The sequence below is a fragment of the Phalacrocorax carbo genome, chromosome 13 (genome assembly GCF_963921805.1).
Source record: "Phalacrocorax carbo chromosome 13, bPhaCar2.1, whole genome shotgun sequence".
In the NCBI taxonomy this organism is placed as follows: Eukaryota; Metazoa; Chordata; class Aves; order Suliformes; family Phalacrocoracidae; genus Phalacrocorax; species Phalacrocorax carbo.
This window is the reverse complement of record NC_087525.1, coordinates 4,935,237-4,951,100: the sequence shown is the minus strand read 5'-3', so window position 1 is coordinate 4,951,100 and position 15,864 is coordinate 4,935,237. Positions and strand designations below refer to the sequence as shown.

At 49.4% G+C, this 15,864-nt stretch overlaps 1 long non-coding RNA gene across 1 annotated transcript in view; it reads right to left on the bottom strand.

The window, feature by feature from the left end:
* The window catches only part of LOC135315589 (uncharacterized), a 199,563-nt gene that overhangs the window by 123,649 nt on the left and 60,050 nt on the right, over positions 1–15,864 (bottom strand). The window contains exon 9 of the long non-coding RNA XR_010375067.1: positions 316–400. This is a non-coding gene — a long non-coding RNA (uncharacterized LOC135315589). The remainder of the gene's footprint in view (positions 1–315; positions 401–15,864) is intronic.

Sequence of the window (15,864 nt, the reverse complement as noted above, 5' to 3'; positions counted from 1 at the left end):
TCCCTCTTTGATCTGCAGTGAGCCTGGGCCACAGCAGCAGTGCCCCCATCCCTACCCTGCTTATGGCAGTGCCCCAGGAAGCCAGGCAGGCAGGGGGGGACGTCAGGCTCTCCACAGGGATAGGGACTGCCTGGGATAGTTGACCTCTTCCAGTGGCAGCAAACTCCAGCCCCGCTAACAGAGCTAATGCATCTCTCCAGGACAACAAAACGCAACGCCGTACAACACGAACAACCACCTTCATGGCAATTTTACCCTAAATTATACGTGACTCCTTTTTATGAACATCTAATATACCCTGAAAGCAGTACTCACCTGTGGGAGCCGGGTGGGCGCCTCACGCTGGGCTGATCAGGAGAGCAGCGGTAGTGTAAAACTGGGGCGTTGTCCTTGTAACTACCTGGTGAGAGGAAAGAAACCCAACGTGTGACCAACATTTTCTTTTTGTTTCCTTGGGAATCAACACCCCACTGGTGATGCAAACAAAGAGCTACACAAATAGACAAAGTCTGGCTTCTCTTCCCTCTGGGGAAGCCTCTGCTGAAGTCAGCAGAGCTCATTTGGGTTTATAGAGACAGAAGAGGGAGGAACGTGGGCTGTAGGCTTCAAAAGCAATGTGCCAAAGGTACCTATGGCAGTAGCTGCAGAATTCTGGCCACCAGCCAGCGGGTTGGATGGCCGGATAAGACACAAGCATCACTTACGGTTTTGCACGCTTAAGATTTACCTCCTTATTTCTCTATAGCAAAAAGCACTGTCCAACGTTTAAGGAAGAGCGCGGACATAATGCCAATCATTAGAGTAGCAATTACTTATCTCACAGGAGCTCTGAGAGGCTTAATTAGTTATATTTGTAAACCATGATGAGCTCTGGAGATGAAGGAGGCAAAACATCCAAAGCAAGAGATTGCTCGCAACGAAGCCCGAAGCATCCCTGCTTTGCCGGCTGAGCTCGCCTTTGCTGTCCAGAAAGCCAGGCCAGTCTGAACCCCGCTCCTCACCAGTGGCACTGCACGTGGTGAAGCTGAAAGACACCTAAGGGAGTGTGCCCTGCTGCACGCTAGCTCTCTGAAACCCAGCATGAATATGACACTAATGACATCTTTCAGAAATGTAATTAGCCTTCATTCATGGCGAGGTACATTAGGGAGAATTCAGAGGCTCGGAGAAGTGGGCTCCAGTGGGTGAGAACTGAGGCTTGTGCTTTGAAAGCTGCATTAGGGAAGGGGAAAAAAAATAGAAAAGAAAATGTTCTAATATTACTTAATTACCCCAAGACATCCTCAGATGTAATCGAGCTTGGAGGGCTAAATGAAGGCTGTGAGTATGAGACTGGCAGGGGCTGATGCATTTATAATGAGACCACTTTGCAAGGCAAACTAGGTCCCCACAGGGGGGGCAAAGAAGGAGGACAAGATGGGGGCTGGGGAGCAATCGTAAGGTGCCTGAAGATCTGCCGATCTCCAGTGGCTTCACGCGAAGTCCCTTCCCCTCTGCTCAGGGTTGCAGGCCAGGCGGAACAGAGGGAGGATGGAAGACGAAGGGTGGAGATGCAAGCACAGCCCTGCCCAGCGAACAGCGAACCACGGAATTACATCGCTCACGGTTGGACACCAAAACCTCATAAAAAACCTTTAGTACCCAATAAAATGCAGAGGTGCGACCTCACGGTGATGGCAAGACATCCCTCCATCTAGATACAAACCCAAGTCGTTTCGGCACCTAATCAGCATCCTCCTCGGGAAGCCTCTCCAGGTAGGGAGCTAGGATGGGAAAGCGAGAACAAGCTGTCCTTGGGGCAGGGCCGCCTCTGAAGGGGAGAGGGGAAACCTTCCCTGTGGTGGCCAGCGTTTGGCCCCATTGCTCCCATTAACGTGAATGGAAACCACGCAGCTAAATCCCAGTACTAAAAAAACCAGCCCTTTTATCCACAACACCAGAGGCCCAATGCATGCTCACAAGCCCATTCCAGCCGTGATTTACATACTGTACAGAAGGAGACATTAAAATCCAAGCGGTTTATGGTAATTAACACTCATTTAAATATTATACTGGTAACTATCACTTCCAATTCTACTCAGCCTTGAAGGGGCTCTGTGTGCGTGTATATGTGTACAGGGAGATTTTAGAGGGATACTGTATCTTCTCTCCTGATTGCTGCTTTCCCAGAAAAAGGATGTTTAATGTTCCTTAATTGTTTCACTTCAAGAAATTGCTGTGAAAAGTCACCACAGGAGAGCAGAAATTTTTTTTCTTAAATTTTTGTAAAGAAAGTAATAACGGGAAGCCCTGCCTGTGGCACAGATCTATTAACTGAGCACAGCTCTGCTCAGGCTGTTTAAGCACTGCGATGGGTGACAAATAGCTATTAACACTGAGCTCCCTGTCACTGGAGGAATGAAGACTATGGAGATCAAACAACCTTTAGGTGGGAACAAAATACATTATTTATTACCAATTAATCTCTTTTCTCCTTGTTTACTAGGGAGCCCAAGCAGCAGAACTGGGGTGGGAGGCAGCGCTGTCTCGCTGAAGGCCAAGAGGACCTATCAAGCACCTGTGGTGAACCTTGAACTGGTCCAACCCTTTCTGTAATCAAATACCAATGAGAAATAAATAGGTCGCGGAACAAACCTATAGGCTGTGGTACAAAATAAAGGTACGAGAGGCTGTATGTGTCCCAGTCCCATCTTCAAGGCTCATAGAGCCACTCCAGCAAGGCCAGGTGGGCATAGCCCTACATTGCAGTCAAAGCTGGACCACAGCATCCTCAGAGGATGAGGAAGAAGAGAAGATGCCCATTGCCACATTCCTTAGGCAGTGGTCCAAGAAACAAGGGCTCTGCCTCTTTCCAGCTCCTATGGAGTTTCTCCCAGGGAAGATGAGGAATACAGAAAGCTGTCCCTCAAGAGAAACCCAACAATATCCACTCTGGCACCTACCAGCTGGCCAGACAGCCAATTCCAGCGAGCCACAGAGCGAGCCACTCTCTCTGCAAATATCTCCTGCACGGGGCATGGGAAGGGGCCAGTGTGGTTACTCTACCTCGTATTCACCTCGTTCTCTCTGAGCACCGGGAGCATGGCCAGAGAACAGGAGCCCTGCACAGCTCATCGGTGGGATCCAACCGCCAGCAGCTGTGGCATCCTCCAGTCAATCTTGCAGCACATGCAATGCAAAGAGAGAGATGAAGCTTTGTCCCCCCACCTTCTCTGGGCGCAGCCAAGCTCTATGCAGTGCCTATAGCGAGCCCGAGGCCTTTTGCGTTATTTGCTGCGAGATCAGAGATGAAGTGCACACGGCAGACTGCAAACAGCAGCAAAGGAGGAGCAGGGGGTTCACAAAAATGGAGAGTACGGGTCTTGGCCAAAAAAAGTGACCGACAAACCCACAATCATACTGAGATCAAGTGATCCATGTTCATACCTTGGCTGAAGAAACCACCCAGGGTATTTGATATATGGAAAACATCACTCCTTACCCACCCGTTCATGGGAAAGCATGGGAAGTGGCAGCAGAACCCAGGAACTGTTGCAATGCCCCTATTATACTAATGATGTTTTCTGCCCAAACCACCCCAGGCGTGGCTCCTCATTACAAAAGAGTGGCAGCCAGGAGAATCGCCCTGATCCCTTTGGGCTCCGACCTGTCCCTTGCACCACAACTCCCCTAAGAAGTACCCAGGATTTTCTTGCAGGGGGCCACCAAGTGATGCCGAGAGATGTAAGCAAGAGCCTGCGCCCATTCCTATCGCCTGACAAGGTCTTGCAAGATCCATGTTTGCATTAAAAAGAAATTAAAAGGTTTTCCACTCCACTAGCTTGCCCAAAGCCTGCATACTAAACAGTAAATGCTACCTATGAGGTTGAATAAAATCTTCATTAAAAAAAGCTAGCAGTCATTGAATACATCATGAACAATGACATTGGGGAGGCATTGTTCTTCTTCTGCCTGATGGACCATGCTGAAACACCTGTTTCTTATCATGAAACCGTTAATAACTGTCACCACTAAAATCAGTGCTGAAAATGTGTCATTAAGTCAAGTTATTCCAATCACCACCAAATTGAGAAAAGAGAAAAACAGCAAGGAAGAACAGAGGCAAAACCAGATCTTCGATAGACCCAGATAAATGTCAAAAACATACTTGTCTATGTGTCCGCTGAAAAACCACTTGCCACAGGGGAGGGAAAAAAAGCGCCACCAAACAAACCAAGTCTACATATTAGATGTCCCCTGCCTCAGACGTCTTCTAGCTGACATGAAAGACACAGCTGGATAACTATAGGCAATTTTAACTGATTAACTACAGACATTGACCCTTTCAATTAATTCACCAGGGATTTGTTTCATTCCAATCATCTCCTAAAGCTACAGCCTCCCCACAGAGCCAACAGAAAACCGCTTTCTGGTCCTGCCTTTCTCCTACACCAGCTGTAAAGGGGTAACAGGGCTGGTTATTCAGGGGTGTTCAAGGTAATCCTGACTCAGACAGGAATGATAGAAAGGCTGTTTTGTACTTATGAGGGTGGACATTCACAGAACGCAACCCTTTAGGGGCTGTAGGGTCTTTGTCTTCTCAAAGAAACCTAGAGCGATGCACAAGTTACATGCCCTAATTTTGCACAATTCAGACATGGAAATGGATGTGAGTTGTACAGTGCAGGACCATCTTCTGTACAAGAGGTCTTGCTGACATTCTCCTCGTCCTGCAGACCTGGCCTGCTCTGATCATCCTGCTCACTGGCTATATCAACCTGATTTCCTCCCATAACTGTTGAAAGCCTTAGATCATGCTTCTACAGCAAAACCAGTTGTTTCTCCCTGAAAACCACTACCAGTCTCTGTGTTTCCTCCTTCCCTTCAAGACCCTGGTCTGGCCTTGGTTTGGTCGCATTTTGGGCCAGTAGAACCCAGCTGCCACCTCGTAAATTAAACACAGCCATTCAGCTGTTGATGTCTTCTCCACTGGCAAAGCAGACCTGGCTATGAAGGCTGCTTGTCCACGGTGGTCTGCTGCCCTAATTAGCTGCCTTTTTGCCATTACCGAGGGCCGACCCTCTTACGGCACCAATGGATACTCCGCTTTGTATACAGAAGTATCGACTGGAGGCAGCAACCCCATCCCTCAATTTTTGGAACAAGGCCATGCAGTCCTTTCAGTGAAGCCCTGGATTTTGAGGTGGGCAGAGCAGGAGCTGACACTGGCCCCATTCGCAGCGAGTCACAAGAGCAAACTGAAATGGTCTGAGCGCCGTCCTGCCCAAAATAAAAAGCCAATTACACTGATATTTTCTGTCAAAATGAAAAATGAAGTGGAAAATTCCTGGCTAGAGCAACTCTTTGCCTGAGAATCTGCACGGCGTCAGCCCGAAAGCTTCGCCCCCCTCGTACCGCACAGAGTGGATCGAGTCTCCTTATTTCTGTTTTCTTGAAATGTCCGAGTTTATTTTTCCCCACTGCCCCTTGATTCACGGCTGTATCGCCTAGAAGAATTTTAAAAGGATCCACACTTCCTCAGCGGTGCCAGTGCGCTCAGCAAAAAGATGCACCTGAGATGACCTTGAAACAACCCAGAATGAATCTCTCCAACCCGAGCCACCGCGGAGGGGAAGCATTTCTTGTGCGGGCGCACACACCGAGCCGTTGTTAGGGCTTTGGGAAGCAGGATACGGACGGCATCCTTTATCTTCCTCCGCAAACTCCCTGACAGCCTGAGAAAGGATGGTTGGAAGGAGCAAAACAAAACACTCACCTGCACGACAGAATAGTTAGCTTAATCCCCCAAAGGCAAATCCTGTTAGCATGTAAAACTAGGAGTGATAATTGTAACCGGTTTTCAACCTTTACTGTAGTGGAAATAATCGCTTCAGTGGCGCTGCCTTGCTTCCCAGAGACTTCCTACTCCGCAGATTATTTTAAAGTAATCTAACAAGGAAGAGCGGGAGGGAAAGAGGGTCTAAGATTAAAGAAAAGAGAATATTTAAAGACTGGGGCGGGAGGGTGCAATTCAGGCATCCACAGGTTGCTCAGGCTGATCTGAGCAGCATCTCTGCTTGGGAAGCAACTCAAAGGCAAAAAACTAAGAAAACGGGTGAACCGCAAACCAGATTTCACGCAGATGGATTCTGCCAGGCGAGCCCGGTAAATATATTTTTCTAGGAGATCACGGCACTTTTTTAGACAAAAGCCAATCTTTGTCTTTTGTGAGAGAGCTTGACCATCTGGACTTCAGAAAAGCATTTGATATAAAGCCACATGATCAAATGATTAGTTAAACTGTAGGAGGGAAACATTACAATGAGAATTATGAATCAAAGAAAAGCTTTACCTACAAAAAATAAGATTACAATAGATAATACCAAAAAAGGAGGCAGTCTGGAGGGATTTTGCTGAGCAGACTGTTCAGTCACCGCTCACATTCAACACTTCCTTAACAATGGGAGACCAACACTCATCAAACTTGCTGCTTAGGAGGCAAAACAACGAGTTTTGGCATCATTCAGACGGAAACGATGACTTTGAGAACCAGACTGACAGACATGGGACGATGTTCAACGGTACAAAATCCAAGGCCAGGTTTAAAGGACCAGTGGGCAAGGACTTCCCGTGTGGGATGGAAACTTGGTGGAGATGACAACCGAGGAGACCCACCCGTGTGGTTTAGCTGTCCTACAGCAGGCAGGGGGGCCACTGACACAACCCAATTATAAAAAGGCACCTACAACTGAAAGTATTTCCAGGGGTGGGGGGAGAGAGAGAGAAACCTATTAACTGCTAATGAAGAACATCTCCAAGAGATCATATCCTGAGTACTGTGGTGAGGCTGGAGAGAACCCGTATAAACCACTCATCAGCACATTTAGGCTACCTAATTACTATTCACTATCATATGAGCCAGGGCCTGAGACAGCCTCCACGGGAACAGCAGGAGCAAAAACCTGCCTGCCATTGAGATAGCGCTCAATAAAGCTTATAAAAAAGGGTACGGTGAGCGGTTGCCTGCAACAGCAAGCAACTGGAGACAACGAGCCATGAGATCCTTCCAGCCCCACGTTCCTCTTACACCAATAATTATCGGGAGGGTGGCAAGGATGCTAGCCCCGTGCCCATCATTGTCTACATGCTCGCCAGATCCCCGCAACGCGACACGGGGACACGGAGAGGGGCTAGCACAATTAAGCTTGCAATTAGTTTCTGGTGGCACACCCGGTTCGTGGGCACCTCATTGCCCACTTCACCAGGAGCGAGTCTCCTTGCAGCTTGAAGAGGCACTTCTTTATCCCATGGCAGGGCTCCTCCATGAGCCCGATGTGCTTTCCACAAAGACCACTCAAGGGCTTCTGGGCTTTGCTTTTTACAGATGCTCGGAAATAACCCCCCTGGGTTTTTTCCCCAGGCCCAAAACAGATTAATTTAAGGCTTGCTCATTCAGGGAGTGCTGGTCCTTACTGTAGCTGAGCCAGTCTAAAGTACCTCTCACTCACTCTAGGAAGGCTTTACAAGAACACAGATATCAATAGCTACCTCAAAAAACAAAACGCCAAGAAACAAATGCAATATAAGCTAGTCTTAGGTGCTGCCAGCACAGGAGATGATGCAACACAGCATCTCCAAACCCACGTCTCCACTTGCCCTCTCAAAACGCAACAATCATCTTCGGAGGAATCTGAAACCGCAGTTTCTCCTCTCGCGGGCAGCCCTACGTACCGGGTCTTTGGAAAGCAGCAGGGAGAAAGCGAAGGGATTGTGGCAGAAATTAAACTGAATTTACTCTGGTGAATTTTCACTACAAGATACTTTGGGCAAACATTATTAAGCCTCCCTAGGTAACGTAATTAGCAGTTCTGCCCCTTTTGTCTGAAGTTTCACACACTCAAAAATCCACCACTGCATTAGGTGGTAAAAAAGGCTTTTCATTTTTTTTTTTTTTCTTCTTAATAAGGGGTTTTGGGGGGTTTTTTGAAGCCTTCTTTAAGCAGGTGAACATTTCACAAGGAATCCTGGTCTCGTTCTGAGTACGTTTGGATCTCTCCTGAGTAAATCAGGAGCCAGGTTTATGTTTTACATCAAAATATGTGACAATAAGCCTCAAAATTCGGGTGGCTCTTCGAGGGAGGAAAAAACAGCAGCAAAGGCCTCTAAAAGGGAGAATTACTCAGGTTTACCCAGCAACTTCCCATGTTTATGGGCAAAACCCATTCACTGCGAGTAAGGATGGTCAGAAATTGAGACAAAATGGTTTTCAGTCAGAGAATGTCAACTTGCCAAACCCAAGATCTCACTCAGAAGGGGAAGAAAGCCCATTTCAAACGAGAAATTTATTTACCCAGGCCAGAGATTTTTCAGCATCATCGTGCAGCTGTCAGTAGTTAAAAAAAAAAATTAAAACCCCCAAAAAAGGAAGAAAGAAGAAAATAAGGGGGGGAAGGGGGAAGAGCTTCACAAAGCACAAATAACCTGGCATGTTGGGTACTGGCCATTGATGCAAATGGCTCAGATTCAAGCCTTTCATAGCTGGGATTTGTACCTCTCTGTCTCCAACATTCCCAGCCAGGCCCCAGCCATTAACCAATCCTGGAGGTTTCACTCTCATCTTCTGGTTAAAAACAAATAATTTTATAAACTATCTTGGTTTTATCTTGATGTCTTGATGTAGGGAAGAGCTTCTTTCATAATCTCAGGAAGGGCTGTGGGATGAGAAAGAAGCAGGTCCCTTCCCTCCCTGTTTTTGATTACAGCTCATTAGCATCATTGTTTGATTTAAGATTTCCCATAAAAATTCCAGTCCTGGCAAACACCCCAATGGAAAAAGTAAGCAAGCATTAATAGGAGCTGTCTCTCATTAAGACCAGTTTCCTAAGAAACAGGAGCCCCTGCATGCGTGTGCACACACATCCATCCCAGTCAAGCCACCATTTAATAACTTTCGTTCAGTTTTGACATAGGGTAGAAATCAAAAACTATTAAGTTTCTGCAGGTTTAATGAAAATCAATGGCTGGACAAAGGAGAGGGCGATAGCCCCACGAAGGACAGCCTGTTCAACCTCACTATTAGCCATCAGAGAACCCATGCTAAGGAAAGTCATGGGAGATTACGCTCTGCACCTTCTCCTGTCAGCAGCCGCTCTTGGCTCTTAAAAAAGAAAAAAAAAAAACTGTCAATAATAACCTGGACTAAGAGGCCGGAGGGAAGAAAAGAGGTTTTTCTGTTGAGCTTGTCCTTCTGAGCGCGGCCGATTCTCGCAGCCAGTCCCCGCTACTGGCAGGGTTGGGAGCTCTGCCACCGCCAGCTCTGAGCAGATGGCGTGGACACGCCTGAGCTAGAGAAACCTTTGTAATGAAATGCCTCTCCCAGAAATTAACTTTAATTAAGGCATGAGCACTTAATATCTGCATTTGAGATATTAAGCCTTCAGCGGAGAGGCCGTTCCCAGCCTCTTGTCTCACACCTTCCCCAGCATCTCCTCCTGCCCCTGGCTGCTGCGACCCAGCCTCAGCCCCTCCTTCGGGAAGGTGGCCCCGGCTGCTAATTTACAGGGAGTCGTGCAGGAACTTCACGTCTTGGAGCTCTCTATCCCTTCTGGTAAATTTGACAAGGGGTTCAAAACTTGTTAAGAGGAGGCTGGTGGGAGGAAAAGCACTGACAGACAGTACAATCGCATAAGCTTCTTTTCCTCAGGAAACCAGGCTAAAAATAATACCCTGCAATTTGACAGCCTCAGCCCAGGAGAGCCGCCAGTATGCCAGCGAGGACGCAGGAGCAGAGCCCGGCCGGGCGCTGGCCGCGGGCTCCCGCAGCACTGAGCAGGCTCGAGTCAGGGACAGGGATGGCACCCACGAGTCAAAACTGCACCCCTGACCAGCGATGGCACCCGCCGCCGCCCGCCGTAGCCACCCCAGACACCAAGGCCAGAATTTTGCAAGAAAAAGGGCTCCTGCATGATTCCCCCAGCTACGTATCTGTAACTTGTGCAGTTTCACAATGCTGCAGCTGCATTAGCCTTAAAAAAAAAAAAAAAAGCTGTTTTAGCGCCCAAAACCATGTTCCCCCAGTGCAAGAGGGAAATCTTGCTGTCACAGACACAATTCGCTCTCCGCATCCCGCTCTGGTGATGGAGGAGAAAACCCTTTGGTAGCAATTGCTGTGCAAGGGTGGGGGGAAGACATTCTGATAGCTTTTATTATCATGGTATCCAGACGTAAAACGAATGCCTGCAATATTTATACATGTCATCACTTATTACAAGTAGCCTGATTTGTCAAATGGAGACAAGAGTCAAAGATGTCAATTGGGGGAGACGGAGGGCGGGACGGGGGAGAATCAGCGCGTGGGATTTATCAGCGCTGCTAATGCTGCTTCCCAAATGTCAGGCACAAAACTGTGAGCAGCTTTGACCAGCGAAGGCAACGTCAGAGACCTGAAACAGGGTGGTGAGGGTGAAGGGAAGGCAAAGGCTGCGCCTGGGTCCCGCTTTGGGGTCAGTCCTCGGCTCCTGGTGTGGGTACAGGCACTGGCTGGCAACCTGCGGATCCTGGGGAGCAGGAGGAGAGGGAAGGTTTCCTTTGACTGCCCTCTAATGCCAGGCAGAGGAAAAGGTGATGGGTACTGGAGAACATCGCAAGGGCCTGCCAGGAGGAAGACAGCAGGACTTAGGAGCAATCCCCACAAGGAGGTGAGAGATGCTGCCGTAAACCTGATGGATGGAGCCCAAGACCACACCAAGGAATGAATTGCCTCTCTAGAGAAGCCAGCACCACTGCACTGTAGCCCTTGCAGAGTATTTCAGGCCATAGTTACTGGCACGGATCCCCCTTTTTTCTTCAAACTCAATAGACCAAAGTCTTGCTGAAGGGCTGGGGTGGTGCTCCCTCCATATCAGCTGCTGGAAGCTTCACCCACGCTTGCACTCTCCTCGGCATAGCCAAGGCTTGTCAGCAGCAGGAACACCAAGGCTGAAGTGGGTAAGAGTCCGTTTAAAAGTCAGCAAGCCCTGGCCTCTGACAATCCCCTAGAAATTCACTGCCAGCCTTAAACCCTGCCTCCTGTAACACCCACCACTGGTGGCACCAGGCGGGAGAAAGTCCCTGATGGAGCAGGGGAATGGAGAGCGACAGCCCCACCATCGAGGGGGAAATTTATACCCAGCGTTTATGTGAACTTCGAGCAAAGCTCCCCAGATGTTTGCACCTCCAGATTTTTGCAGCCAAGCCCCGCTTCTTCCCCTTGCCCAGCCAGAGATGGCAGCAAACAACTGAGCTGGCCACGCTCTGAAGGGCAACTGCCCCCTGCAACCTGATCCTTCCCTCAAACCACCGCCTCTGCTGCGCTAACAACCTCTGCACCTCTGTTGGTGGCCAGAGGCTGGAACCACGGAGGACGTGGGTGACAAGGGAACCGGAGTGCCCTCCTCTTGTGGGATTAAGTGGCCCGTGTGTACCACTACAGCAGCTTCACCATAGCAGGGATGAGGGATGGGGGAGAGAGAGCGGAGACAGACTCCACAGTGTCTCATCCTCCAGACTGAAAAAGCAGAATCACCCCAAAGTCCCTCAGCCGACAGTGACATTAAAGATAAATCCGGTAGAAATGTCTAGTTGAAGATCCCTTAGAGATGCAATTATGTGTGATGTTGTTTGCTCATCAAGACAAAGGAAGGACACTGCAAGAAACACCTGCAAACAGCAAGGGCTTGCTCCTCAGCCCAAAAATTAGCAAGGGACGAAATAACTGACATGGATTTTTTCACTGAAAACAGTCACCCGGTCAAGATTTTGTTCCAGTCACCCTCACAGAGGCTAAGGACAGGCAACACCCTGAAATGCCAATACTCTACCTGCTTTTTGAATCGATGTGAAAAAAAAAATACATCCTGTGGCAAAGAGGAAGCCAGAGTGTGGGACTGCTGCAGAAATACGGCCTCAGAGTCCGCCTCCCCCGGGAAGCGACGTCGCATCTTGGGCAGAAAATATCCAGCAAGTGTTAAGACTCCCGGGAATGTCACCCTGTGCCAAAGACACCACGAGGAGTCCTACAGGAGAAGGAGCAAACCCCCAAGCAAAGGCAAGGGAGATGCTGACACTGGGATTCGTCTTGCTTAACTTAATAACTGCAGACACCTACATCTGAGCTACTCATTCTGCACGCCCGTCTCTCTGTAATGAAGAGAAATAGGCACTTTGGGGATACAAATCGATTTTAGGCATCTGCGTTAGCGGATAAAACCTGAGCTGAAAGCACTTGCGCTGGGGAAGTCGCAGCCATCGATGTCGAAGCTGTCTGTGGAGCAAATCCCCCCCAGCCACAAGATGGGGGACAGCAGAAGGAACCAACCCAAGAGCAAGACCCGTCTTCGCAGGAGAGCTGATGTCTGGAGACAGCCGTGGCTGACGGGCAAGCAACGCCAGGCAGGGACAGCCTCTCCCCCATCAGAGATGGAGCACCCAAGCCTTCCACCTCTCAGGACTGGCCAGAAGGAAAGGGATGACAGACACATTAGCACCTTCTCCTTGCTGACAGCTTGTTTTCGTCCAAGCTTCCTCATCCTCCGCTAATTATTTCCTTTTGATTTGGAGACTTCAGAAGAAAAGATGCGGCAGTGGCCTCCAGCTACCCGCCTTAGGGCTGAAGGGGGGGGGAAGCTCTGAATGACAGAGGACTCAGAGAAGGGGGAGGCTCACACTTGCCCTTGCGTCAAGAAAGCAGGAGTTTCTCCTTAGAGGCATTTGGTGCATATAAAAACTAAGAGGCCAGACCTGAGAGCTCCTGTACATTGCACTGAGATTTGGGGCTGACTCAAGGAGAGCAGGAAGGGTTGAGCGTCTTACAGCAAGGAGCACTGACCAGGTACCCAAGCTGGGCCAAGGAAGACAGTATCTAACGGCATCCAGAAAAGAGCACAAGGACACGCAGGGTAACCTAAGGAGTATGTTTTCAAACCTGGAGGACCACTCTGCCTGCTCGGGCCCCATGCTGGGTATGAAGCATAAATCTCTACAATGCTTCTCCAAATTAATCCATGGGAAGAGACTCACTCAATGGCAGGAGGCCAGCAAGGGTGATTCAGACCAGTGGTTTGGAGAATTCTTGCTTTGACCGATAATGAAAGATCAGAAAAGTGCACACGCTCATGGGAGAGGGAGGAGATGGTCTCCACCAGCAAGGGAAGAAGCCTGCACGTAACCACAGCCTCTGCAGGATGTAAAACGCTTCCGCCGCACTGTCCCAGCGCTGCCGTTGGCATCCCTCGCAGGGATACTCACTCCTGCAGCCCTCCCCAGCTCATAGCTTTGGGGAACTGCAAGCAAGGAGCCATGAAAATCAACTGCCCACACTGACCCGAAACGCCAAAGCGCACACACGAGGCAGTGAGAAAGCACCTGTGGGAAACAACAGCAACCCAAAGACCCTTCCAGCATCCCCCTCGTGGGATGTAGGCCAGGTTGAAAGGCCGCTTCACTCCACACCCTCCCAGCCTGCGGAGCCGGCGTGACCTGAGGCACCAGCGAGCTCACAGCACACGGGGGCCAACGTGGGGATGGCCAGGCATTTGGCACGCAGAAATCCTCCACCCACTTGGAGCTTTTTCAAGCCCATACATTTGTATTAAATGGTCTGTTAGAGATTTGCCGGTGCTTTTCAAGCTCTGACAGCCCTGCTTTTATTTCAATAGCCTTTAAGCCACTTCATGGAAATTTCATATATAAATATGGAAATATGCAAAAGCCCTCTGATTTATAGGATCCGACACTGCGGTTTAAATGAATCCCCAATGATCTTGTTTCCTGCTCCTGCCCCCTCCCACAGCACCCCTTCCTCGGGGCTCCGGCACACCCGCTCTGCGCAGAGCAACAATCCTTCCCAGGCAGGTTGGGAGCTGTATCTGTGCTCCCCTCCGCCTCCCAGCCTGCCAGTCTCCCATCACTTACACTAGCAGGGCCATTGCTTTGCTGCTCCTCTTGTGTAAACAGGGGTCGTGCTGTACAGCAGCAGCTCAGTTTTGACCCGGGCAGGGCAAGGCAGCCCAGGGGATGCAGCCACAGTAGTAGGCAGCAGAGAATCCACACCACACAGCGGTGGGAAAAGCCTCGGACAGACCCTGTGTGGCTTCAGAGGAGCCAGTCCCAAGGCAGAAACCTCTTGGACCTGCAGCTCCCAAAGGGCAAAACTCCTCACCCTACAGTTCCCGTCACAGCAAAGCCCTGCCATCGCTTTGGGGTTAAATCAGAAAAAAACCCTCCACCTCACACCACATTTTCCCTTTCTGCCCATCTCCACCGGCGCACCATGAGGGAAGAGGTAACTCAGCGGGGAACGGGTCCCACAGCTGCCATGGGAGCCACAGGCAAGCCAAGGGTTCTGCCCCCTCAAGAGCGGGACGGGAAAACGTGGCGTGCTCCCGGGGATGCAGGCGCTCGGCACGGGGGCGGCTCCTGGTGATGCTTTCGGGCTAAAATCCCCACAGGGCCTGCTTGGAGAAATGCTTTTTCTCCCTTTTCAAATCACTCCCGAGCGGCTGAGCTCAACAGAAACCAAGCCTGAGCTCACAGCAGCAGCCAACTACCCTGAAACCTCAATCCCCCGTGGTGGGGGGACGCAGTTCACCCAACGAGGGGCACGACCAGGGGCACATTCGAGCTACGCGGCTGCTGCCAACCCACATGTGCTTAAAAATAATTAGAAAAAAAATATATAAATCAAGCTGAAAGTAATGGTAGCCTATATGAGGCCAATGCTTACTCTGGTTTAAATCAATGAAAGTCAATTTAAAAAGGAAGACATAATACACATTCGCTACTGGAAGAGGGGTTAAAGAAAGTCAAATCAGCAACCTGGAGAAAACTGCTAGTTCAGTACGTACAACAAGAGCCAGTTAAAATAATCTTCCAGCAGCCACATGTTTTTTTATAGGTGCCCCATATTCTCTCATACTGACTTATTGAATCGGCTCTCTGCAGCCCAGGAGGTGGTTCCTTCGTGGCTGAGAAAGCAGCTGGGAAACGGCTGTGGCAGTCCGTCGGCCCCCGCCTCTCACGCTTGTTTTGAGACAGAAATTGGAAGTCAGAAATTGGAAGCCTGGCTTTGCCACAGAGCTCGGCTTGTAAGCTCTGAGGGACACACAAGAAGGAAAGCCCAGAAGAGACGGGGCTGATTTACTAAGCACAAGCAATACCGCCTTTGTTTAACAAACTGGGTAGCTGAAAACAGAAAACATCTTTGACAAGAAGAAGGCAGCACCACCTACTCGGGGAGTCTAGCATTTCTCCTGGACCTTTTATTTTTTTTCTTTTGGCCTATTTTCTGCATCAAGAGAATTTCAATTTCCCTCCAAAAGCAACTTGATACAGATCATGAGAAGAAAAAACATGGGGAAAAAAAAGTGTTGGCACAGCTTTTGCTGAAGGAGATGCCTATAAACAGTTGTACCGGAGCATGTAATTCTTTCAGATAAAGGATATTTGTTATTTTCTAAGAGACTTCAAATTTAAACCTGTAAGTTTGGTCTTAGGCCTACACTTGGTTATCAGATTGACATGTCCTGATTAAGCAAGGAGAATTAACTTCTCAGAGTGCAGAAAGAGTTGATTATTTAAAATAAATCAAAGGTTCTTTTCCAGTTCCAATTACACAGACAGTTATTTTTAAGTCAATCCATGCCAATACATTTTTGGCTGCACACGCCCTGGCATCCGTGGGCTTGCTAAGCTGCTCCTCCAACGACACCCTGCAAACCCCCGGCTTCCCTGCAGCCAGGGCAGCCGCCGATCGCTGGAGCCTTTCCTCCTGCCAGGACTCACTGGGAGGAGGCTGAAGGAGGGCAAAGCACCTCGTCCTGGCTCACCAGCTTCCAGCAAGGTGTGCCC